This window comes from Moschus berezovskii, chromosome 8 (assembly GCF_049115385.1).
Source record: "Moschus berezovskii isolate FMDL1 chromosome 8, NW_MosBer_1.0, whole genome shotgun sequence".
Taxonomy (NCBI): domain Eukaryota; kingdom Metazoa; phylum Chordata; class Mammalia; order Artiodactyla; family Moschidae; genus Moschus; species Moschus berezovskii.
Genome location: NC_142467.1, coordinates 49,339,016 through 49,363,617, shown reverse-complemented (window position 1 = coordinate 49,363,617; position 24,602 = coordinate 49,339,016). Strand labels below are relative to the sequence as shown.

Sequence of the window (24,602 nt, the reverse complement as noted above, 5' to 3'; positions counted from 1 at the left end):
TGTGAACAGCTTCCAGCAGAGGGTTACTGCTGTTCTTGTCTGGAGACAGAATAAGTTCAGTGACTCCTATATGATGACCTCGGAAGGTAGCCTTTTTCATAAATTCCTCTAATGTGTGGAGCTTTGGGATACTGAATTTTTTTTGGTGAGGGGGCACAATTATACTAAAGATCCTTGACCAGTCCCTGAACCAAGAAGAAATGATGACCATTAAGGAGCTGAAGGTCTTGTAGTTCTTCATAGAACCGTTCAACTTCAAAGAGTCGGTCACAATTGAGCGACTGAACTGAACTGAACTGAAGGAGCTGAAGAAATTATTTCAGCCAGGCCTATCATTTCTTACAAGCACATAAAGTTACTTTTCTGTGAATTTCTGTGAACTAAAGTTTCATTACTGTGAATAATAACACAACCCCAAAAGATCTTAATTGCAGTATATTTATCGATATGATCAGATGGTGAATGTCCAGCTCCTGAGGGGAAGGTGGGGACAGGGGTCCTCAGTCACTGATGACACACACTGGGCTCTCAAAACATGAGTTAATTCAGTTACAACTGGACCCCCGGAGAACAGGAGCTGAGAGGACTCTGCATGATGTTTAGCTCAACGAGAGGCTGGGATGAAGTCGTGTGTCAATCATGCTCTGAGCAGTAAGAGTGCAATAATCAAAACCGGTGGAGGCAAGAGACTAGCCTCTGAATGCAGGTAGTCAAGCGGGAGGTGGTGGAAACAGTGGTGGACGAGCGGTGAAGGGAGAGGGACCGTCTCGTAGCTGTAGACCGCCTCTTAGTCCTGTCTTCCACACACACTTTGTCAGTATGTCTGTAAATGCCCCCTATGTCATTATCTCCATTTCTTCCAACACTTCAGTTTTTCTTTAATTATATCTCTAATTCTCAGTTTTTCATTTAACTCCTGAATTTTTGGATTTGCTAAGTTATGGTTTTTCAACTCATATTCAGTGTGATTTAGTCGTTGAAAACATTGACCTTGAACCAGATGGCCTTGCTTTCATCCACAGGCTGCTGCAGCTATTAGCTGTGATCCCTGGGCAACTCTCTGTGCCTCAGTTTCATCATCTGTAAGATTAAAATGATGATATTAATAGTGTGAACCTCTAAATGGTATAAGTGAATACCAGATGAGGCATATACATAAAGAGATTCAGAAGAATAATAGTAGTTTCTGTATAAGTGTTTGTGATTACTATTACATTACTTGTTATCTAGAAACTCAAACAGTTCTGATTGTATTATTATTTTGTCTGGGTACTGCAAAGAATGCCTATCCATTTGTCAGTCATCTTTATGCAAATGAAGTACCCCAGGATGGCAGTCTTGGTTGTGGTGTTAAAACAGTTGTAGCTGGATCAAAAGGAGGAGAAAGAAGGAAGGTTCAGAATTTACTCTGATCTTAAAACACAACAGAAAAACTTGAGTGAAAAGAATGCAAGGTGGTGGGCCCACGATTGTTATCACCTGCTTTGCTCCCTTGCTTTCTCCATCTTCCTCCCACTTCCTCTCCTTTGATTCTATTCCTTTCTCCTGCTATTTTCCACTTTATATTTTCCCCATCTTCACTATTAAACTCCTAGAATTCCCAAATAAATGAAAACACATTAATTTGACAACATTGAGCACTAACCAAGCATTAAGAACTGACAAATAGTGCTTGAAACAGAATGACAAATAAAGACCTACCTTTGTGCTCTTCTTTCCCTCCCTACTCATGGAAAGAATCTAAAGAAGGTAGACAGACATGCAAATTAACAACGATGATGCAGGGCTATGCCTTCAGTTTTACAAAATAGATACGTACAAGATACTGCAGGGGAACAGAAGAAAAGTCCGTGTGTGCAATGGGCCACATGTGGGAAAGTTGTCTAGAAAAAAATGACTTGACTTAAACTTTTTAAATTGAGAAGTAATTCACTAGATGGAAGCAAGAGGGAAGGGCATTCTAGACAAAAGAAACAAGCTTGAAGGCACCTATGGATCCAACACCATGGCATATTTGTACAAAAAATTATTGGGACTTTTTGGCTGAAGATAAAAGAAAGTATGTGAAACGGTGTGAGCAATAATAGAAAGTTATGAAGCATCAGTATCACAAAGCACTTTATGTTCTAAGTCTCAGAGTTTCGGTTTTAACCTTTAAGTCAGAGACCAGTTATTAAGTGACACGCAAACTCGGTGAAATTTGGGCAGCTGCTAGTCAGTCCAGCCAAATGCTGCCATGTAGAAATGTAAAACCAGTGTTGCCAGGCCACCCAGGTTGTCTTGAGACACTCAATCTAGAAGGTAAGTAAAACATAATTTTAAAATGCTGGTAACTAAAAAGTAATATGTCAATTATCAAGAGATTCAAACCAGACTTCATCTCTATTAGGTAGTAAGAGCCATTGAAAAACATGAGTTTTGAGATTACCTGGCGTGCAGTGCAGAACACATATGCATTCAGTGGCCAGCATGGCAGCAGGCTGGTGAGTGAGGTGAACCTGCTATGATAATCTAAGAAGGAGGTCTGTGGCAGTGGGAATGGAAAGGTTAAGACACGGTATTGTGATGACTGAAGATAATCTATTGATTTATTACCCTGGAATTGAGAGAAAATGTAAAATAGTTCTCAAGATTCTGGATTATTCATTTAGATGGGTAAAGGTATGGTACACTGAGCTGAGGAATAAAAGAGTTTGGTGGAAAATGAGTTCAGTTGTGGAAATTTGAATCTCTGGTGGCTTTCATTAACCTGATAAGAGATCTCCAGTACATTCTTAAGATGAATGTTTGAACTTTATCAAAGACATCTAGGCTAAGAATATAGTTTCTGGTTTATTAACATGTCATTTAAAGCTTTTCATTTAAAAAATTTCATTAGGGGCTACATATTATACTTAAGTATTGGTTCCATGAAGAAAAAGACTAGGATTGAGCTATATGAAACCTGATTTGGGGGAAGCATGTGAAGTATCAGAAGCATGACATGAAACTGAAGAGTTACTAAAAATGACAGATGAAAATCAAGTGAGAGATGACATACAAAATCCAATGATGCTGGATTATCTTTCAGGAAGTATAAGCATCAAGTACCTAATAAAAGATGAAGCAACCTATAAAGAAAATGTCCATTGATTTTCGTACTATTAAAGTAATTGATGAACTTAGAAAGAATACTTACAATAATTAGGAACATAAAAGGACTTTAAGAAATGTGGAATTCTCTAATTCCATAGAACAGTACAGAAATTGTACTTTACAGAGACGGAAAATGATCCTAGAAGGAAGTAAGATGTATGAGAACAATAAATTGATGAATATGAACAAATAGCTAACAGAAAGCTCTTTATATAATAGTGGTAGTAACATCTAATATAAGGGACTAAACCAATCTACAGAATGGAAAGGGAAGAGAGGAATGTCAAATCATTGTTTAAAATTCGCTGACTTAAGAATATCCACAGACTTCCCTGGTGATCCAGTGGTTAAGAATCTGCCTGCCAATGCAGGGGACATGGGTTCAGTACCCAGTCCGGGAAGATCCCACATGCCACAGGGCAACTAAGCCTGTGCTGCCACAACTACTGAGCCCATGTGTACTATAGCCCATACTCCCCAACAAGAGAAGTCACCGCAAGGAGAATCCTCAGCACTGCAAAGAAGAGTAGCCCCTACTCCCCGCAACTACAGAAAGCCTGTGTACAGCAATGAAGACCCAGCACAGCTAAAAATAAATAAATATTTTTAAGGTGAGGGGGATGTTTTCAATGGTACTGATAGCAATTAAAAAGTAAAATGTTTAAATGGGAAACAAATCAAATATAAAAATATACTAAAGGCCAGTGTATTAGACTTACATTTAGTAAGACATGAATGGTCGGAGTAGATTTTTAAAAGCTTGAACTTCATGATATTTACAATAGCCAAACAAAACACACATAAACATAGAAAGCTTAAAACTGGAAGGATGGAAAAATATGTATCAGTAGAAAACCTAAGCCAGATAACTGATATGACTACTTTATATTATCAGAATGTTTTAAGATGAAGCACATCTTTACATATAGGGGAGCAAATACATAATAAAAACTAATTCTTTTAGAAGATACATCACCTACAAACATGTATATACCTAATAAAGTAGCTTTAAAGTTGATAACACACAAAATAATAGAATCAGAGAGAAACTGAGATACTCACAGTAAGAACAGGCTAAACATATCTTTCAATTATTGACAACTCAAGAAGACTAGAACCACATAAGTAATCTTATCTTGATCAAATGTAGATATATAGACATCTGTAGTGAGCGATTGAGAAATATCAATAACCTCAGATGTGCAGATGATACCAACCTAATGGCAGAAAGCAAAGAGGAACTAGAGAGCTCTTGATGAAAATGAAAGAGAGTGAAAAAACTGGCTTAAAACTCAGCATTCAAAAAATTAAGATCATGGCATCTGGTCCCACCACTTCATGGCAAATAGATGGGGAAACAATGGAAACAGTAACAGACTTTATTTTCTTGGGCTCCAAAATCACTGCACATGGTGACTTCAGCCATGAAATTTAAAGATGTTTGCTCCTTGGAAGAAAAGCTATGACAAACCTAGACAGTGTATTAAAAGCAGAGACATCACTTTGCTGACAAAGGTCCATATAGTCAATACTATGATTTTTCCAGTAGTCATGTACGGATGTGAGAGTTGGACCATAAAAAAAGGCTGAGTACCAAAGAATTGACGCTTTTGAACTGTGGTGCTGGAGACTCTCGAGAGTTCTTGGACAGCAAGGAGATCAAACCAATCAATCCTAAAGAAAGTCAACCCATAATATTCATTGGAAGGACTGATGCTGAAGCTGAAGTTCCAATACTGTGGCCAACTGATGCAAAAAGGTGACTCACTGGAAAAGACCCTGATGCTGGCAAAGATTGAGAGCAGAAGGAGAAGGGGGTGACAAGAGGATGAGACGGTTGGATGGCATCATCGACTCAATGGACATGAGTTTGAGCAAACTCTAGGAGATGGTGAAGGACAGGAAAGTCTGGTGTGCTGCAGTCCATGGGGTTGCAAAGAGTTGGACGTGACTGAGTGAACAAGAAACTCATCTTCACAAATTTCAAATAGGCATGTTTGTTGACCACAACACAATTGGAAGTTAGTACAAAAAAGGTGAGTTTAATGCCTAATACATTTGAAAATTAAAGGTGCATGTATAAATAACCCAGAGTTCAAAGAAGAAACCATGTATATTAAAATATCAATAAATTAATGATTATGAAATCACGTATCAAAATCTTTTTGGTTTTGTAAAAAAAAAACTTTTTGGTTTTGCATATTTTATTGTATACTCATGGGTTATTATCTTAGAAATGGAGACTGCAGAATAAAAGTGAGTCCAAATAAAGAAGGTAAGAAACATACAATAAAATCATTCCTAATAAAGTTATGTGAAGGCACTATGAGCAGATTTAGTAAGAAAACAAAGGAAACCAATAAAAATGATTAAATAGAAAACAAAAGTAAAATGGAGAGAATCAAGAAAATCAAAAGTTCAACCTTGGATAAGAGAATTTAAAAAGACACATAACTATCAATTCAGTCTAGATTAAAATATGGTAAGAGAATACCAGAAAGTAATTTGTATTGATAATTTCAAGACTATTTCTGAGAAAATACAACTTGCTAAAATATATCAAGAATAAAAACCCTATAGTCCTATAACAATGAATAAAATTACAAAAAAATTATTATCATCTCCGATACGAAACACATGTACAGCAAGTTATATAGGCAATTCTCCAACAATTTCCAAAAGAGTTAATTCTAATCCCTTACAAAATCTCTGAATGTGAGAAAAAGGGAACTACATTCCAAGTTTATGCAGTGAAGCTAGTTTTCAGTTCAGTTCAGTCGCTCAGTCGTGTCCGACTCTGCGACCCCATGAATCACAGCACACCAGGCCTCCCTGTCCATCACCAACTCCCGGAGTTCACTCAAACTCATGTCCGTCGAGTCGGTGATGCCATCCAGCATCTCATTCTCAGTCGTCCCCTTCTCCTCCCGCCCCCAATCCTTCCCAGCATCAGAATCTTTTCCAGTGAGTCAACTCTTCGCATGAGGTGGCCAAAGTACTGGAGTTTCAGCTTTAGCATCAGTCCTTCCAATGAACACCCAGGATCGATGTCCTTTAGAATGGACTGGTTGGATCTCCTTGCAGTCCAAGGGACTCTCAAGAGTCTTCTCCAGCACCACATTTTACTTGATAACAAAGTTGGATGAAGATGGGATAAGAAAAGCACACTAGAGTCTTTTCACACATGAATGTATATATAACAATTAAATTATTGGCACAATAAATCCAACAGTCACTAGATGATTTTTCATTATGACAAACAAAAGTAAACACAACTGGAGTCCCACATGGAGAAGAAAGAGAACAAGGCAGAAGAAATATTTGAAGACATAATAACTAAGAATTTTTCAAAAACAAGGAAAGATATCAAACCAAACTTTCATGTTTGAAAAACCTCAGATAGAATAAATGATGAGCAATACAAACAGCAAAACCCCAAATAACCAACCAACTCCACCCTTAAATCTAAACTCATTATTTTTGAACTGCTGACCATCAATGATAAAAAGAAAATTTTTAAGACATCGAGAAGATGAAGACATTAAATCAGAGGATAAAGGATAAGAAATACATGTCCTAGCAGGAAGTCAATGGTATGCCATCTTTAAAGTTCTGAATCTCAAAACTGTCCACCCAGAATTCCAGTCATAATAACAACACCTTTCAAAGTCAAGGTGTCAGGAGCCAGGTGTTGGAGCAGCCAATGACAACAAGGCAAAATAAAAATAACAGACAAGTTTTTAATTACTTACTGTTATAGTACAAGCAAGAGGCTAAATAGGAGAAAGCACTGACCCCTCCATTCCATTTTCCTTTATGGAATGGTAACTCCTGTTATGTGGGTTAAGTGGATTAGCACAGATGTGGGGCTTGTCTCACTGCTGAGGGAGCCCCTGATCTGAAAAAATTGCCCCTGCAATTTTATGAACCTGGAGGCCAGGCGCAGGGAGAGCAGGGAAGACTAGAATGGAAAGGTATTGGGTACTGAGTCAGTGTGGAGAACATGGGTTCCCTCCTCTGTTCCCAACAAAGGGGTTTCAGCAGAAGTGTCTGAGGAAGGCTTCTGCAAGAGACCCCAATAAAGAGATCTCCAGAGACACTTGAACCAGGAACGCGGATATACAAAAGAGCACGGGTGGCCGGGTGGACTGTGTTAATCACTGCAATTCCTCTCAGAGACTGCAATGCACAAGCTGTGTGCCAAGTCTAGGCTGGTGTGGGGAGGGCAGCCAGATAAAGTTATAAAAATTAATAAACAGAAACCTCAATTAAATAGAGTTGGGAGACCAGAAAGGGGAGCTCTCACACTCAGCACCACTGCAGAGCCCAATAGGAAGAAGACTCATCTTCTTTCCTGGCAAGAACTCAGACAGTGAAAAGCCGTGAATTCTTTATTAACTACAACCCCCCTCCCCTAATTTCCTTTCCTCCTCTATAAACATGTTCTTCTGTGTGGGGCCTTGCAAGTGGCTCCCCATTTTTGCAGATCCCGGGTTGCAATTTTCTGCTGATCCTGAATAAACCCACATTTGCTGGAGAAATATTTGTCAGTCTATTTGTTTCAGATCAAGAAAGATGTTGTAATTGCCTATGGCCAGACCTGGAAAAAAAGTCACACATAAGTTTTTAATCAGAAACAGGACTACTTGCAAGGTAAAATAAAGACTCTATGAGACAAAAAAAAGTTGAGAGAATTCATTACCAGCAGAATATGCAACAAAAATGTTAAGGACATTCTTTAGGGAGAAGGAACATTATAGCAGACAGAAACTACAACACCAAGAGTGAACCATAATATAAACTATGGAGTTGGGGTGATTATGATGTTCAATATCACTTCCTCAATTGCAACAAATGTGCCCCTCTGATGGGAAATGTTAATAATAGAAGAGGCTGTGCTTGTAGAGGGGTAGGGGAGTCTCTGAGAAATTTCTCTACATTCCTCTTTATTTTGCTTTAAACATAAAACTCTTAAAAAAAACAACAACAAGGTCTCATAAAACAGAGAAACAAAATACCAAGCCATCACTCTTGCCATCATTTATGTTTTCATTAGTTGTGAGTCACAGAGCCTTTAGGCATCCCTTACATGCTAGCTCTCCTGTGTTGTGCTTTTTTTGTTTGCAAAGTCGCTTCAGTCGTGTTTGACTCTTTGCATCCCTATGGACTGTAGACTGCCAAGCTCCTCTGTCCATGGGATTCTTCAGACAAGAATACTGGAGTGGGTTGCCATGCCCTTCTTCAGGGAATCTTCCCCACTCAGGAATTGAACCTGAGTCTCTTACATCTCCTAATGGGTTCTTTACCACCAGCGCCACCTGGGAAGCCCTTGAGCACCATATGCTATGTTGGGCAGTTTACTGACATTCTTATCAGATTTCCATGATGACTGAGTATTAGTTTTAGAAACAGAAGTTCAGTTCACGCTAACACAAACTGAGCATTTCATGTGCGCCGCACCTTGTGCTATCTTTTCACAATTGTCCTACTTAATCCTCACCACAACCTTTGAGGTCATAGGCTCTATTACTTTCCTAATTCATGGTTGAAAAATCCGAAAGACACAGTGCTTAAGTAATGTGCCCAAGCACACACAAGTAGGAAGCACTGGTGTCGGGATTCCAAAGACACAAAATCTAAGCACTAGCTAGCTACATGATTGCCTGGAAAAAGTGGAAATGACAGGAGAATGAATACAACAAGAAAACTAAAGCAATATAAAGAGAAAAGCAGAAAACTGGGGACTTCTCCACCTGGAAAAGATAAGATTAAATGTTGGAAAATAGTGCTGCTGCTGCTGCGAAGTCGCTTCAGTCGTGTCCGACTCTGTGTGACCCCGTAGACGGCAGCCCACTAGGCTAGCCATCTTTAAATGCTTCCAACTTCTGGAGGGGAGGGCAGCCGTGCTCTGTGTGGTTAGAGCTGACTTGGGTCCCTGGGGGTATATTTTCATTTAAAGAAGAACTTTCAAGTATGGAGTTCCCTAACATCTCAGTGGGGAGCTTCGGTAGGTGTTCTAATGTGCTGGAGTTTACCATAGTGCATGACGCTATAAAGGGAATTTCTGTGAGTCAGGCATGGATCTTGGTTGACTAAGAAAGCTGGAACTTCTGGAGGGACAACCTGGAGCCAATGGCAAAATGCTCCATTTTAAAAAAAGAGCCATGCTGCCACCTGGTGATCATAACAATTATTATATTTTATTATTTTGTTTCTGAGTCTTTGGAAGAAAATCCATTAATAATCAATAATTAAGATATAAAAATTTCCTTAACTTGTTGACCTTTTTCCTTCAGTGCATTGTCTCTGTAACATTCCCTCCTGAAAAAGACCTGTTTTGTTTTTACATTTTATTTCCATAAGTAATAAATTTTTGCATCTATTTCCAAATACAGTTATCTGATAATTTCTCTGCAACAATTTTCTAAGAAAGGAAATGCTGCAGCAAAGAGTATTAATTTTTAAACTATTTAAAATTTTTTTTTATTGAAGGATAATTGCTTTACAGAATTTTGTTGTTTTCTGTCAAACCTCAACATGAATCAGCCATAGGTATACATATATCCCCTCCCCTTTGAAACTCCCTCACATCTCCCATCCCACTCTTCTAGGTTGATATACAGCCCTTTTGAGTTTCCTGAGCCACACAGCAAATTCCCCTTGGTTATCTATTTTACATAAGGTAATGTGAGTTTCCATGTTACTCTTTCCATACATCTCACCCTCCCCTCCACTCTCCCCATGTCCATAAGTCTATTCTCTACGTCTGTCTCCACTGCTGCCCTGTAAATAAATTCTTCAGCACCATTTTTCTAGATTCTGTATGTATGTGTTAGAATACGGTATTTATCTTTCTGATTCATTTCACTTTTGATATGCATTTTCCTATTGTTCTTCTCAGAAATATTGTGCCAACATGCCATCATTTTATAAGGGAATCTTCTTCCCTGCACCCAGTTCTACATAAAATCTTCAAGCTATTTCTTTGCCTATTCGAGTTTATTCAATTGTATATGGGTAGAACATCCTGTTCTGTAAGTTTGTAGTTTCTAAACACGACTTACGTTGAATATTCAGATACACACTTTGTAAATATTTTTGGTTTTATTTTCTGCTGTTTTTTTAAACTTGTTCACCTTTACTTATTGAAGGGTTCTTTATAAAATAAAGTAATACTTTATTATAAAATATTGAACATCTTTATAAGCCAGGCACAGGGCTGGTAAAGCACATGTTTGAAAATAGCTCAAATTCTGTGGGAGTTTTTTTCTTCTCTATCCCATCAACATGTAATTAGCTTTTAAAAACTTAACTATCAAATATGCACTAGGCATATCACAGTGCTGGTGATACATTCATGCCTTTCTGCCCTGTTGCTGTTTAGTTGCTAAGTCATGTCTTTAAAGAACAATATTGCATAGGAACTTGGAATGCTGTTGTTGTGCTGTGCTGTCGTGTCCGACTCTTTGCAATCCCATGGAATGTAGCCCACCCGGCTCCTCTGTCCATGGGATTTCCCAGGCAAGAATACTGGAGTGGGTTGTCATTTCTTTCTCCAGGGGATCGACCCCACCCAAGGACCAAACCCACATCTCCTGCATTGGCGGGCAGGTTTTTTAGCCACCAGGGAAGCCCTTTCTGTCCTGACTCAGAATTAAACAATTGGTTAAAAAATAATTGCACAGGGAACAATATCTAAGTTTGCCTCCTCTCATGTGCAATACCACTGCTATGACACAAAATTTTTTAAAAATTAATAAATCCTTATAGGGGCTAGAAAAAAGAGAAAAATATTCTACAGGGATTACAAAATTTATATGAAGATATTGTGAATCAATCTGACAATAAATTTGACAACTTAGATGAAACGTATTAATTCCTAGAAAACATGACTTGCTAAAACCAATTCATGAAAAAGTAGAAAATCTGAACAGGTCTATCTATTAAAACAACTGAATAAAACATTAAAAATCATCCCATGAAGAAAGCTATAAGTTCAGATGATTTTCAAGAGAAATTCTTCTAAACATTTATAATGGAAGAAAGCAAAAATCTACCACAAACTTTTCTAGAGAATAGAAAAACATGGCTACTCTTCACATTTTGTAAAGGCAATGTAACTTTGATGCCCAACTTGATAAAACATTATAGGAAATGAAAATTATAGGATACCAGGGTTTTCCTGGTAGGTCAGGGGGTAAAGAATCCACCTGAAATGCAGGCTGCAGCTGCTGCGTCACTTCAGTCGTGTCCGACTCTGTGTGACCCCACAGACGGAAGGCCACCAGGGTCCCCCGTCCCTGGGATTCTCCAGGCAAGAACACTGGAGTGGGTTGCCATTTCCTTCTCCAATGCGTGAAAGTGAAAAGTGAAAGTGAAGTCGCTCAGTCGTGTCTGACCCTTAGCGACCCCACGGACTGCAACCTACCAGGCTCCTCCATCCATGGGATTTTCCAGGCAAGAGTACTGGAGTGGCTTGCCATTGCCTTCTCCGAAATGCAGGAGACCCTGGTTTGCTTCCTGGGTCGGGAAGATCCACTGGAGAAGGGATAGGCTACCCACTCCAGTATTCTTGGGTTTTCCTGGTGGCTCAGCTGGTAAAGAATCTGTGTGCAATGTGGGAGACCTGGGTTCGAGCCCTGGGTTGGGAAGATCCCCTGGAGAAGGAAATGACAACCCACTGCAGTATTCTGGCCTGGACAGTTTCATGGCCTGTACGGTCCATGGGATCACAAAGAGTTGGACATGGCTGAGCGAAAACAGTCTAGTCTATGTTAATAAAATGAATCAACTGATCTATCGATCTGTATGTCACAACTGTTAAGTTTATTATTAAGTTTATTTTCAGAATGCAATGCTGATTAATATTCGAAAATAAGTTGTTGAAAACCACCACAAGGTAAGACACAGAAGGAGAAAAAATATGATCATCTCAATGGCTGCAGAACAAGCATTTGAGAAGGACTGAATGCAATATTTATCTGCAAGATAATCCTAGGAAACACCAGTGAGGAAACTGAGAAAGTGAGACCAGGGTGAAAATAAGGCTAAAGAGCAGGTTACTATTGTGGAAACTGGAACTCTCCGAACAAGTGTGAGAAAAATGTCTTAGAATAACACTAACAAGGACAAGGATGCTGAGATTTTATCCACTGACTGTCACTCACTGCACATCCGGCTGTTCCTTCCAGCAGCTGAGAAAGCTCCTATGGTGCTTGAGAAACTGCCCAGGCAGAGAAGAGAGCTCCAGGCTCCCAGTGTGGAAAGCTGCCAGGGCAAATATCTCTTGCTTCTACTACTGAACTCAGGTGGGCCCACAAGAGTAGCTACATCAAACTAAAAAGCTTCTGCACAGAAAAGGAAACCATCAGCAAAATGAAAAGGCAATCTATGACTAGGAGGAAATAGCTGCAGGTTACATACCTGATAAAGAGTTAATATCCTATCCCCTCTCCTTCTCTCAGGAAATATTTATCCACAATTTCTAGTGTGACCTCACAGAAAATTCAACACATACCCTGGTACATCCAATTTACATCAGAAGGAGGAGCACCGCTCAATGGGAACATAGATTCTAGAGTTGCCTTGTTCAATTTGGAATCCTGACACTGCCCCTTAACTGTGTCATCTTGGGTAATTAACAGTTCCCTCTGGGCCTCTGTTCCTGTAGGAGATAGGTTCTAAAGTGGCCCCCAGTGATTGCTGCCTCCTTCTAATCATAGTCTTACATAATCCCATCCTTTTGAGTAACTTTTGTCTAACCAACAGAAGCAATGAATAGGAGATAATACTTCCACTAGGTTCCAGAATTCTATGGCTTTTATATTGCTGGCAAACTTGCTGTTTTTCTGAGCAAGCTGACATGCTGAAGAGGCCCACAAGTAAATAAGAGTGGCAACCAGCCAATAGCCAGCAAGGAACAGAGGCCCACAACACAACAGCCTTGAGGAACTGGATTCAATAAAAACATATGTGAGCTTGGCAGCAGATCCCTTCCCAATCAAGTCTTCAGATGAGTCCTTGGAACTGGCTAACACCTTGACTGTAGCCCTGTGAGAGATTGAGGGCATGCCCAAATTCCTGAGCCTTAAAACTGTGAGATGATAAATGTGTGTTGTCCAAAGTCAGTATGTTTTTGAATAATTTGCTGTGTAGCAATAGATGAATAACACATTCCCCTCTAATGTAAAAAAAGAGACAGCAGCAGTTACTAATGTATTTGTTATGAAGATTAAAGAATGTGTTCAAGGATACAGAACAGTAACTAGAATATACTAAGCATTATGTGCTTTTTTTTATTTTTATTTTTTTACTTTTACTTGCTTTTTAAAATAAATAATTTATATTTATACCAAAAAGAGAAGGTAAAAATGTAAATGTTCCCCACCAACTTTATGGACTCCTTGAATTCCATTCATAGAGTGCCAAGGGCCTTATGGACCTCAGGTTAAGAATTCTTGGGTCTAACATGTAGCCCCCAATGTTCACTGCAGCAATATTTACAATAGCTAGCACATGGAAGCAATGCATCAGATGTCCATCGACAGATGAATGGATAAAGAAGTTGTGGTGTATATATATAACGGAATATTATACAGCCATAAAAGGAATGCATTTGGGTCAGTTCTAGTCAGGTGGACGAACCTAGAGTCTATTATACAGGGTGAAGTGAGTCAGAAGAGAAAAACAAGTGTCATATATTAATGCTTATATTTGGAATCTAGGAAAAAGATACTGATGAACCTATCTGCAGGGCAGGAATAGAGATGCAACCATAGAGAACAGACTTTGGACACAGTGAGGGAAGGAGAGGGTGGCACAAACTGAGAGTAGCACTGAAACACATACGTCACCATAAGAGACAGCTAGCAGGAAGTTGCTACACAACACAGGGAGTTCAACTCAGCACTACTCTGTGACAGCCTGGAGACGGGGGATGGGGTTGGGGTGGGAGGGAGGTTCAACAGGGAGGGGACATATGTATAGTCATGGCTGATTCACATTGTTGTATGAAAGAAGCCAACACAATATTTCAAAATAATTATTCCCCAATTAAAAATAAATTAAAAAGAATTCTTCGGTCTAGAACAAATGGAGGGCATTAGGCAAATGTCTTCTCTTGGCTTCTCCAAATCATTTCTGCCTAAACCATCTTTTCCTCCTGTACCAGAGAAGAAAGTTCCTCTTTAGTCCCCACTTTCTTCTAAGCCCCAAGATCCATGCTCTCACCACCCCATCTAATTCATCACCATGTCTTGTTGATATAATCCCTTTATGATTCTTGAATTTGGCGCCTCTTCTTTTCTCTCAACAATTACTGTCCTAAATCAGGTCACTATATCTTGCCTAGACTGTTGTGGAGCCTCATAATAACTCGTCAGATTCCACAGACATTCTTCTTAAAGACATTTTTCAAGAAGCTACTGGAACCCTTTTCCTAAAACCTGAATGTCATTTGTCACAGCCTTGCTATAAATTCCTCTCGTGCTCTCTGGCCTTAAATGCCTTCTGTGGCTTGATGCCTGCTGACTCCATCCTCAGCACATCCTCCAGTCTTGTGGTAATTTTTAGCAATCTTACACAACTTGTGCTTCCTGACCCATGGCCCCATGGTATTCTTCCTGAGGCCCCCAGATCTGTGTTCACTATCACTGACCTGTGACTGGCAATAAGCCTACTCCTTGTGGTGGATCCAAATGTTGAATGCAGCACACCTTGTGAGTTATATTAATATCTCCCTCCTTCTAGAACCTTGGAAGAGCAGACTTAGGCTCCCATATCCCTCCAGAGGGTCACCAGGTTCTATAGCAGGGCGGCACCATGTTTTGGGGGAGGGAGGTTGCTGGGGGCCAAGGACACATGGTTGTGAGATGGTGACAGTTCACAGTGGAGAGAGGATTCAAAGCAGCCGGCGTGGAGGTGGAGGCTCCCGAGAGAGCCAGTTGCGGTATTGCTGTCGGCTCCTCATGTTGCAACATACGGCAGAGGCTGCAGGGAACGGGTGCATCAGGCTACAGGATGGCCCTCCAGACTGCCCACCACGGTTCCACACCCTGCGTGGGGGCCAATCTGCATCCATGGGCTTGATCATCTCTGGTACATTAGGCTAAGTGGTCCACAATCACTAACCCCGTTCCATCCTCAGTTGCTCTGGGCTGTCCCACCCTCTGGGGGTTTGAGGCTAAAAGGGGATTAGTGTGAGGTGTGCGCATAGGAAAGCACGTGCGAGCCCCAAGGTGGTGAGTCCAAAATGTGGCAGTAATGGAACTGGATCCATTACTGGGAAGAGCTGAACCAGCAAGTTCCACCTTCCTTTGCCTGTGGAGAGGATCCACACACACTCGGGTACCCAACGCCAAATTCTCCATGTGCTTCTTACAAAGGAAGGTGCTGAAACCCACTCCCATCTACTTAACATCCTACCAGATCTGTCCCTGCTGGAACTGAGTGTATTAACTCATACAGTGCACATCTTCTACCATTTCCATCTTATGCTGAGTAAAGTGAGGTTCCCAAGGCTACAGGCTACTAAGGAGCGAAGATGGATTTCACACCAGGTAGGCGAGCCCCAGAAGCCCTAAGGAACATATGCCCTTGCTCAGGTTGTTTGGACAGAAGAGCAGAGACCACCCACAAGTAGACTCTCAAGAATAACATAAAATACATGAGATTTGGAGGTGCGAACTAAGTTCCAGACACACAGAGGTTTAGGACATGGTAGGCAAACTTTTTCTGTAAAAGGCAAGATAACATTTTAGTCTTTGTGAAGCCATATGGTCCCTGTTACAGTCACTCAACTCTGCCATGGTGGCACAGAAACAGCCATAGAAAACGTGTAAAGGAAGTTGTTTTCCAGTAAAACTTTATTTCCAAAACAGGTAGTGGATTGGATTTAGCCCATGGTTGGCTGACCTCTGGTCTACAAGGAAAGCTAAGCTGCTCAGACTGATGGGCAAGTGAACTTGAGTAGGCCTGGGGGTAGGGAAGGGTGGGGGAATTCAAGTCTGAGGTTTGTGAGTCAGTAAGGCTGTCCCATACAGTTCTGCAGGTAGCTCACTGCACAAGGGCACCTGGCTCACCTGGCTCAGAGGTGAGGGTAAGAGTAGCTGCATTTCTTTCACCAAGCTGTGTAGTCATCATGGTGCTGGCTTGCCTCAGCCTGGAGGAAAGGGCACTGATCTACTAGCCAGACTGTCTGAGGGGCTATGTCTGGCTAGAGGGCCCCTTTGTCTTAAAGGGCACTGTGTGTGGGTTTACCAGACACTGCACTGGTTTACTGCATTTACCAGACACTGTGCTTGTAGGTGCTAGGGAAATAGATCCTTATGAGGTTGATAAGGAAACTGGGACAAGAGATAATGTATCTTTTCAGCTGTCTTCACAAAAGATAGCCTTAAGCAACAAATCTGTGTTGCTGCATTACATGGTTCAAATGGCTCAAGCCTACAAAGACCTTAGAGCTGACCAAGTGAGTCTAGGCATTTCAGTCTCTCCCTTTAAGAATCATAGAGCAGAACAAAGACAGTGATGGAAAGAATACACTCCAATGCGGAACTGAAGCTGTTAGGGGTCTCTGTGGCAGGACTCCCAAATATGGCATGGATTCAAAGGAAGGAGAGATATGACATGGCCCCAGAGGTTCACCGAGCCTTTGTGGAGAAAGAGACCTTCGACTGAGCATATAAGGGGGATTATGGAAAGTAACACCAGACAGGGCAATTGGGGATGTTCAATGGGCCTTGCGTGCCAGAGGGAGGGAGGGATTTGCATGTACTTCTTTTAGCAGAGAGCAGGGAGCAATTCTATGGACAGAGGAGCCTGGTGGGCTACAGTCCATGAGGTCACAAAGAGTCTAATGAGATCAGTGATATACTTAATGTACTTAATTAGGGCTTGGTCTGTCAAGAAAAAGAGGTGGATGTGAGAAGTGAAGTAGAATGCACAGGACTTGGTCCCTCTTTGAACAGGGCGAGAAGAATATGGCTAGGCCAAGGGTTAACAGCCCTATTTGAACTTAAGATATCAATCCACAGGCATGGATCTCCACAGGCAATCAATCCACAGGCAAGATCTCCATCTGAAAGTTGCCACCAGTTGCTCTTTTTACCTTCAGGCGTGTTGCTCTTTAAGTGCTGGAGATCTTTCCATTTACTGGAAAAACCTCCTGAGACTATCAGGGAAGAGCTCTAGCAGTGCTCAGGCCATCCCAGCTGGGACAGAGTGGATTTAACTGCCTTTGAGGCAGAGGACAAGAAAAGTCTAGCTAAGATTAGGCAGAAAATCTAGAAAATGGAGCCATGGTTCTTTGCTCCTACAAAGCACTTGGTACTGTGAGGCTCATGTGAAAACATGAACTGCCTTAAGAACACCAAGATCAGGTCGGCATCAGGTTGACTGCACATTATCTCTGAGATACTTAAAGTCATCTCTTCTGGTTATGCTTAATGGGGAGCGAGGAATCCAAGAGTCCTCCTAGAATTCTTATGGGAGCACATACTCTTGCCATCATGAAACCTGCAATACCTGACAGAAGGATGGCAGCAGGGGCAGGGGAGGTAGCAATAACAGAAGCCGTGGCGGGTACTATGACATGGCATCCACCAAGTCTTCACATTCAGGGCAGATCAACCCAGCACTGGCAGTAGCAGCCTTCATGAATCCAGGAGGAAGCAGAGCCAGCATGGCCAGAGCAGGTGCTTCCAATATGTACCCACCTATGAGGTAGCAAGGCCTGTGAGCATCTCCTTGTCCTCAGAGGGCAATTCAGCATGTCGGCAGGAGGTGCCAGTCTCTCCCCAGAAGGCAGCGTGGGTGTGGTGCTTGCAGGAGAAGATACCGCCAGCAAGCCTGTATCAGAACAGCTAAAGTTCCAGTGGTGGGATCCTTCATTTCAAGCTTGCAGACTGAATGATTAACAGGATGGAAGCCAGAAGGTCTCCCAAACCATGCTGAAGCCTAGAGGAAAAGAAAGGAAAATGACCGAACTCCTGATAAAAGGCATTCCCATCATCATATGACTGGAAGAAGACAAATCAACTCTTAACATCATCCTTCTGCTGGCCCTTTGCCTGGCACGGAACCACTAGGGGTGAAAAAGAAGGGAAAAGGCTGCAGCAGCCCAGGATGTCAGGGACACAGATTCTCCTTCAGTGGAAAGCCAAACAAACAAAAAGCCAATGGCCACAGCCTCATTCACTGGGCATATGGTCAGATTTCTCTTCCTTTCTTACTTTCCACTAACTTCAATATAATTGTGAAAAGCCCTGTACTCAGGTCTGGGTGGTGAATCTAGGGAAGTGAAAAACACTAATCCTCTTCTCAAGGAGTTCACTGTATAGTAGAGAGTATTGGCATCTTTTCTGTTACTCTCTTTGCCTGCTCATGAGAATCATTAATGCTAAATCACAAACAGTACAAGGTAGACTGAGAGTGTCCTAGGACAGGAAATCATGTACAGTAAAGCCGAAATGATCAGAATATTTTTCTGTCTGGACTGTGGGCTCCAAAAGAATAGGGGCATAGCACACAGGTCACGTCAACTGTGCAGTGGGAAGAAAAACAGTCTGCGGCTGCCTTCTATGTGCCAGGCGTTGTCCTTGGCCCATAACCTACATACCTAATTCTCATAACAATTTTATAATTAAGGTATCAACATCTGTTTTACAAATTAAATAAACAAAGGTTCAGAGGACTTGAGCAACTTACCCAGAGTTACATAGGTAATAAGTGATAACCTAGGTTTGTAACCTAAGTCTTTCTTACTACCTTAACTATGGCAGCAGTTCACAAAAGCTAATAGGCAAAACCTGACTTACATTTAAAAAAAACTTATTTTGACCTACAGTAAAGTTGCAAAAATAGTAGAGAGTTTCCATATACTCCTCACCCAGACTCCCCTAATGTTAATATCTTAATACTGTAGTACAATGATCATAACAAGGAAATTAACATTGGTAACAATATTACTAACTAAACTAAAACTTTCATTTGTTTTTCATCAGTTTTGCCACGAAAGTCCTTTTTTCTTCCAGGATTCCATTAAGGATCCCATACTAATGATTTTTTTCCACAGTAGTTTCATGGTAACAAGGATATGAATAAGGTAAATACCTTATATTTTGTTGAAATCTTTCTTAATTTTATGACACATAATGTAAATGGTACTTTGTAAATGGTCTATAGGCACTTGAGAAAAAGTTATATTTGTACTCTGCTATTGTGCTGTGGGATGTTCTATAACTGTCAATTAGGTGAAGTTGGCTGAGAGTCATGTTTAAGTCTACTGTGTCCTGAATGATTTTCTTTCTACTCGTTCTATCAGTTACTGAGATATTGTTATTGATATTCCTGCGTATATACTGTAGATATGTCACTTTCTTCTCACAGGCCTATAGGTTTTTTGCTTCATGTATTTTGAAACTTTGCTATTTGGTGTACAAAGAATTAGAATTGTTTTATCTTCTTGTAAAATTGGCCCTTTATCGTTTCTACATGGTCCTCCATCCCTATAAATATTCTATACTCTGAAATCTAATTTGATTTCTATTAATATAGCCACTTTCCACTTCTCTGGATTAGTGTTTGCATGCTATGTATTATTTTCTATCTTAACTTTTCAGCAACATTTGTATTTTTATTGGGTTTCTTATAGACAACATATTATTGTGTTTTGTTTTTTTAATCTAATTTGACAATCTGACATTTAGTTGGATCTTTTGGCTTCCCTGTGGCTCAGCTGGTAAAGAATTCACCTGCAATGTGGGAGACCTGGGTTCGATCCCTGGGTTGGGAAGATCCCTTGGAGAAGGGAAAGGCTACCTACTCTAGTATTCTGGCCTGGAGAATTCCATGGACTTTTTATAGTCCATGGGGTCACAAAGAGTTGGATGTGACAGAGCGACTTTCACTTTCACTTCATTTTGCACCATTTATGTGTAATGTTACTATTGATATGCTTGTGTGAAACACCTTTCTATTATTTTGTACTTGCTTATCTCTTTGCATTCTTTTTCCTATTAGACTATTTTTAATTATGTTTAATCCGGTCCCATCACTTCATGGCAAATAGATGGGGAAACAGTGGCTGACTTTATTTTTCTGGGCTCCAAAATCACTGCAGATGGTGACTGCAACCATGAAATTAAAAGACACTTACTCCTTGGAAGGAAAGTTATGACCAACCTAGACAGCATATTAAAAAGCAGAGACATTACTTTGCCAACAAAGGTCCGTCTAGTCAAGGCTATGGTTTTTCCACTGGTCATATATGGATGTGAGAGCTGGACTATAAAGAAAGCTGAGTGCCAAAGAATTGATGCTTTTGAACGGTGGTGCTGGAGAAGACTCTTGAGAGTCCCTTGGACTGCAAGGAGATCCAACCAGTCCATCCTAAGGGAGATCAGTCCTGGGTGTTCATTAAAAGGACTGATGTTGAAACTGAAACTCCAATACTTTGGCCACCTGATGTGGAGAGCTGACTGATTTGAAAAGACCCTGATGCTGGGAAAGATTGAGGGCAGGAGGAGAAGGGGATGACAGAGGATGAGATGGCTGGATGGCATCACTGACTCAATGGACATGGGTTTGAGTGGACTCTGGGAATTGGTGATGGACAGGGAGGCCTGGTGTTCTGCAGTTCATGGGGTCACAAAGAGTCGGACACAACTGAGCAACTGAACTGAACTGAATAATGTTATAATTTTGCTTTACATTATGATGAATATAACTATTTATAGTATACATCTTTAAATACAGACCACCTTCAACCAATATTAAACTTCATGGCACTTTGAGGATCATATAATAATACACTTCCATTTACCTCATTCCTGTCTAAGTTCTATTCTTATCACTCATTTCTGTATACGTCATAAAACTACAAATATGTCATTTTTTAGCTTTAAATAGTCAATTATCTCTTGAAGAGATTTAAATTGTAAGGGGAAAAAAGTCCTGTATTTGTTGTAGATTTATTTTCAATGAATTTCATTTCTTGTACAAATCCAGATTTCCACATGCTCTATTTCCTTGAGATTACAGGCTTTCCTTTGACATTTGCAGTGAAGCTCTGTTGGCAATTAATTCTTTAACCTTCTGCAGGGATGAGTAAGTATTTTACCTTTGTGTATGAAATTTATTTCTGGTGGGTAGACTGTAGACTGACAACTTAAAAACATTTTTTTTAATACTTAAAAGAAGTTACCCTTACTCTCCTCTGACATGCATTCTTTTCCACTGACAAGTCTGCTGTAATTCTTATTACAGAATAAGAATAATGTATCTTTTTTCTGTTTCTGGACTTCAGATTTTCCTTTTATCATTCAGTTCAGTTCAGTCGCTCAGTCGTGTCCGACTCTCCGCGACCCCATGAATCACAGCACGCCAGGACTCCCTGTCCATCACCACCTCCCGGAGTTCACTCAAACTCATGTCCACAGAGTCGGTGATGCCATCCAGCCATCTCATTCTCTGTCGTCCCCCTTCTCCTCCCGCCCCCAACCTTTCCCAGCATCAGAGTCTTTTCCAGTGAGTCAACTCGTCGCATGAGGTGGCCAAAGTATTGCAGCTTCAGCTTTAGCATCAGTCCTTCCAATGAACACCCAGGATTGATCTTAGACTTAAGTAATTTAAATACGGTGTGATTTTGTGCAGTTTTCTTTATGATTCTCATGCTTTGGGTTCACTGAGCTTCTTAGAGCTCTTAGTTTGCACTATCAAATTTGAGAAATGCCAGCCAATATTCTTTCAAAGAACTTTAGCACTATCTTAATACAATGCACAACAATTAACTGACAAAGTCAGAGACGGATGGGTAATGCTCATGATTACAATGCATTTACATGCACACAAGTCATATCACTCAAACCGATGCAACAATAGGTGGTTCATCACTGTGAACTGCAAATTATGATTGCCAATATCAGTAATCAGAGGAAAAAAAACAGTGACAGTGACTAAAAAAGGTTGATAGATAATCCATGCTGCATTCATCTGATATTAAAAAGATTGTTGCTTTCAAACCTATTTTGGGGGCTGTTGCATTGGTTTTATTTGTTTTCCTCCAACCTTCTGTACCCATTATTGAAAACTGGAGATTTTCATATCATGTAAAGGTTTCCTGAGATACATGACTTTCATTACTGAAACCAGGCTAGTCCCAGGCAAACTGGGATGAGTTATTACTCTAGGGCCAAGCTTCTCGGAGCCTGTCTGGAGAGCACCAAAGCTACCAAACCATTTTCACCCACCTCCCCAAGAGAGTTGATTCACCTAAGGAGAGGCTTTGATATGGATGGCAGGAATCAGTATCACACAGGGGGAAGAGAAGCTCAGTAAGGGAAAGAGAAAGAGAAGAACCTGTATTACAAACTGGAATCAATGTGGATGAAGTTTTGACCACAGTAGTGGTCTCCACTGTTCTGATAAGTCAAACTATATGATGGTCCATTCAAGTGGAATTTATTATTGCACTGTATTGCACTGATGGAAACCTGACAATATCAACTCTAATCCCCAGGAGACTTTAACTTTCATATACTTCTAGCACAAAAAACAGTAAAGATAAGTTTAAGAGAAAGGAAAACAATCTATATTTTTCAACAACTGAGAGACAGGATTTGAATGGACAGATCAGAAAGTATCCAGAAGTTTGAGTCATATTTCCACCAGTGTCGGACATATAAACTACTGTTATTGGTAATAAGACTATGCAATGTGAAAAAAAGAGAGGCCAAAGACTATGACAAAAATATTCTGCCAAAATTTATTGTTTCAGATAGTCAAATTGTGGTAGAAACTCAATGTACTGAAACGTCTGTAATTTTACTCTTGTTAAAAATAAGCATATTAGAGAGATTGATGAAGAGTTAAAAGATGGGAATTATAGATTTTCAGAACAAGGTCAACTGTGATGAAGATGTTTCCAGTAGAATATGGAAATTCAGAAGACACAGAGAATGAAGAGACAGGAAAAAAACTTTGCACACAAATATGAGTAATTACTAGCTCTCCGTGACTACAATTAGCAAAGTGAAGCATACTCTGAATTCCTGGAAGTGGTCTCAGTAAGTTCCATAGAAAAATATATTTTGATTATTTGCCAACAAAGGTCTGTCTAGTCAAGGCTATGGTTTCTCCCGTGGTCATGTATGGATGTGAGAGTTGGACTGTGAAGAAAGCTGATTCTTTTACCCAAGGCATAGTGTCAATCCCAAAGTAACAATGGTTGGGCAGTTTTGGAGATGTGTTAGATAAAGAAGAGTCTTGGGGAGGGAAGAATAAATCCTCTAACCCAACTGGTGGTCTCCAAGCACATTCATCCTTGAGGCCAGGCAAGCCCACGCCGTGGAACATGTTCATGTCTTCCAAAATTGAAGAGAAAGAACTTGGGCAATGCCAGAGAGAGGTTTGCTCCAAACTACCCAGAAATCAAACTTCAGAGAGATGCAACAGAAACTATGCCTTGGGTAAAAGGATCAATCCCAGATGAAAGAGTTTTGAGTCATTTTATTGCAGAACATTTTTTCTCCCTATAGAATTCTGATAGGGAAACCGCACTGATCTTTACCCCATCACTATTCTATTAAGTTTTGCTTAATATGAACTATTTAACCAAATTGGACAAATTAAATATATGAAGTCCTTAATGGGTGATGAGTGGCAATGCCCAGTCATGTCCTCCTGGGTGACTGTTGAGGATGACTTCACCTATTTTCTAGCTGTCACTCTGCACAAAGTCAGCACTGTGAAATGTATGGGTCTATAGCAGGTAGATTTAGGAGGAACTGAGATTAGGAAAACGCAGCAGCATTTTGGACATAGATTTACTTAGATCATGGAAAGAAGAACAGTCCCAATTGGCAGCTGGCATTGAACACAAATATTAACATTGTATTTCAACTCAAAATTGTCCTTGCTTTAGACAGACATCATGGCAGAGTTAAAGGACTGCAAGACTGGAAGCTGGGTGTTCAGAATCCCAATCTCAGTTCTGTTAACAGGACTAAATTCCATCAGTGAATGTCTTTAGACCTCAGTTTCTTCACATGGAAAATGAGGGATTGGGTTCAACATGTAATTCAATGTAACATAAATCAAGTGCCTCATATGCTCCAGGAATTTTACTGGAATAAGAAATTGTTAGGATTCTTACCATTTGGGGGCCCCTGTTACAATTCTCCTTAAAGAGGGGTTCTCGCCTTTTATCTGATTGATATGCATAGAAAGTATTACCAGGGAAGAAAATTATCAGACTGTTTTTTCTAAACTTTTTTCCAGAGTACTATACATTCTTTATAATGACTAACTGTGAGGATCAGAAATACATGGAAAATAAATATCATCCATGGATATAAAAAGAAAACTAATTCATTCCATCTTTAAGTATTTTTCACATTATATATTTACTTTTAAAATACGGACATTTATATATTTTTAACTTAGTATTTTCTGAAATATTCATTCATGAA

General features: G+C 40.2%; 1 long non-coding RNA gene across 3 annotated transcripts in view; it reads right to left on the bottom strand.

Moving 5' to 3' along the window:
• Positions 1-483: 483 nt before the first annotated feature.
• Positions 484-24,602, bottom strand: part of LOC129558398 (uncharacterized) — a 72,735-nt gene continuing 48,616 nt past the window's right edge. For all 3 annotated transcript variants that reach the window (XR_008686420.2, XR_016038023.1, XR_016038024.1), the window contains 2 exons: positions 17,850-18,090; positions 484-1,080 (listed from right to left, as the gene is read on the bottom strand). This is a non-coding gene — a long non-coding RNA (uncharacterized LOC129558398). The remainder of the gene's footprint in view (positions 1,081-17,849; positions 18,091-24,602) is intronic.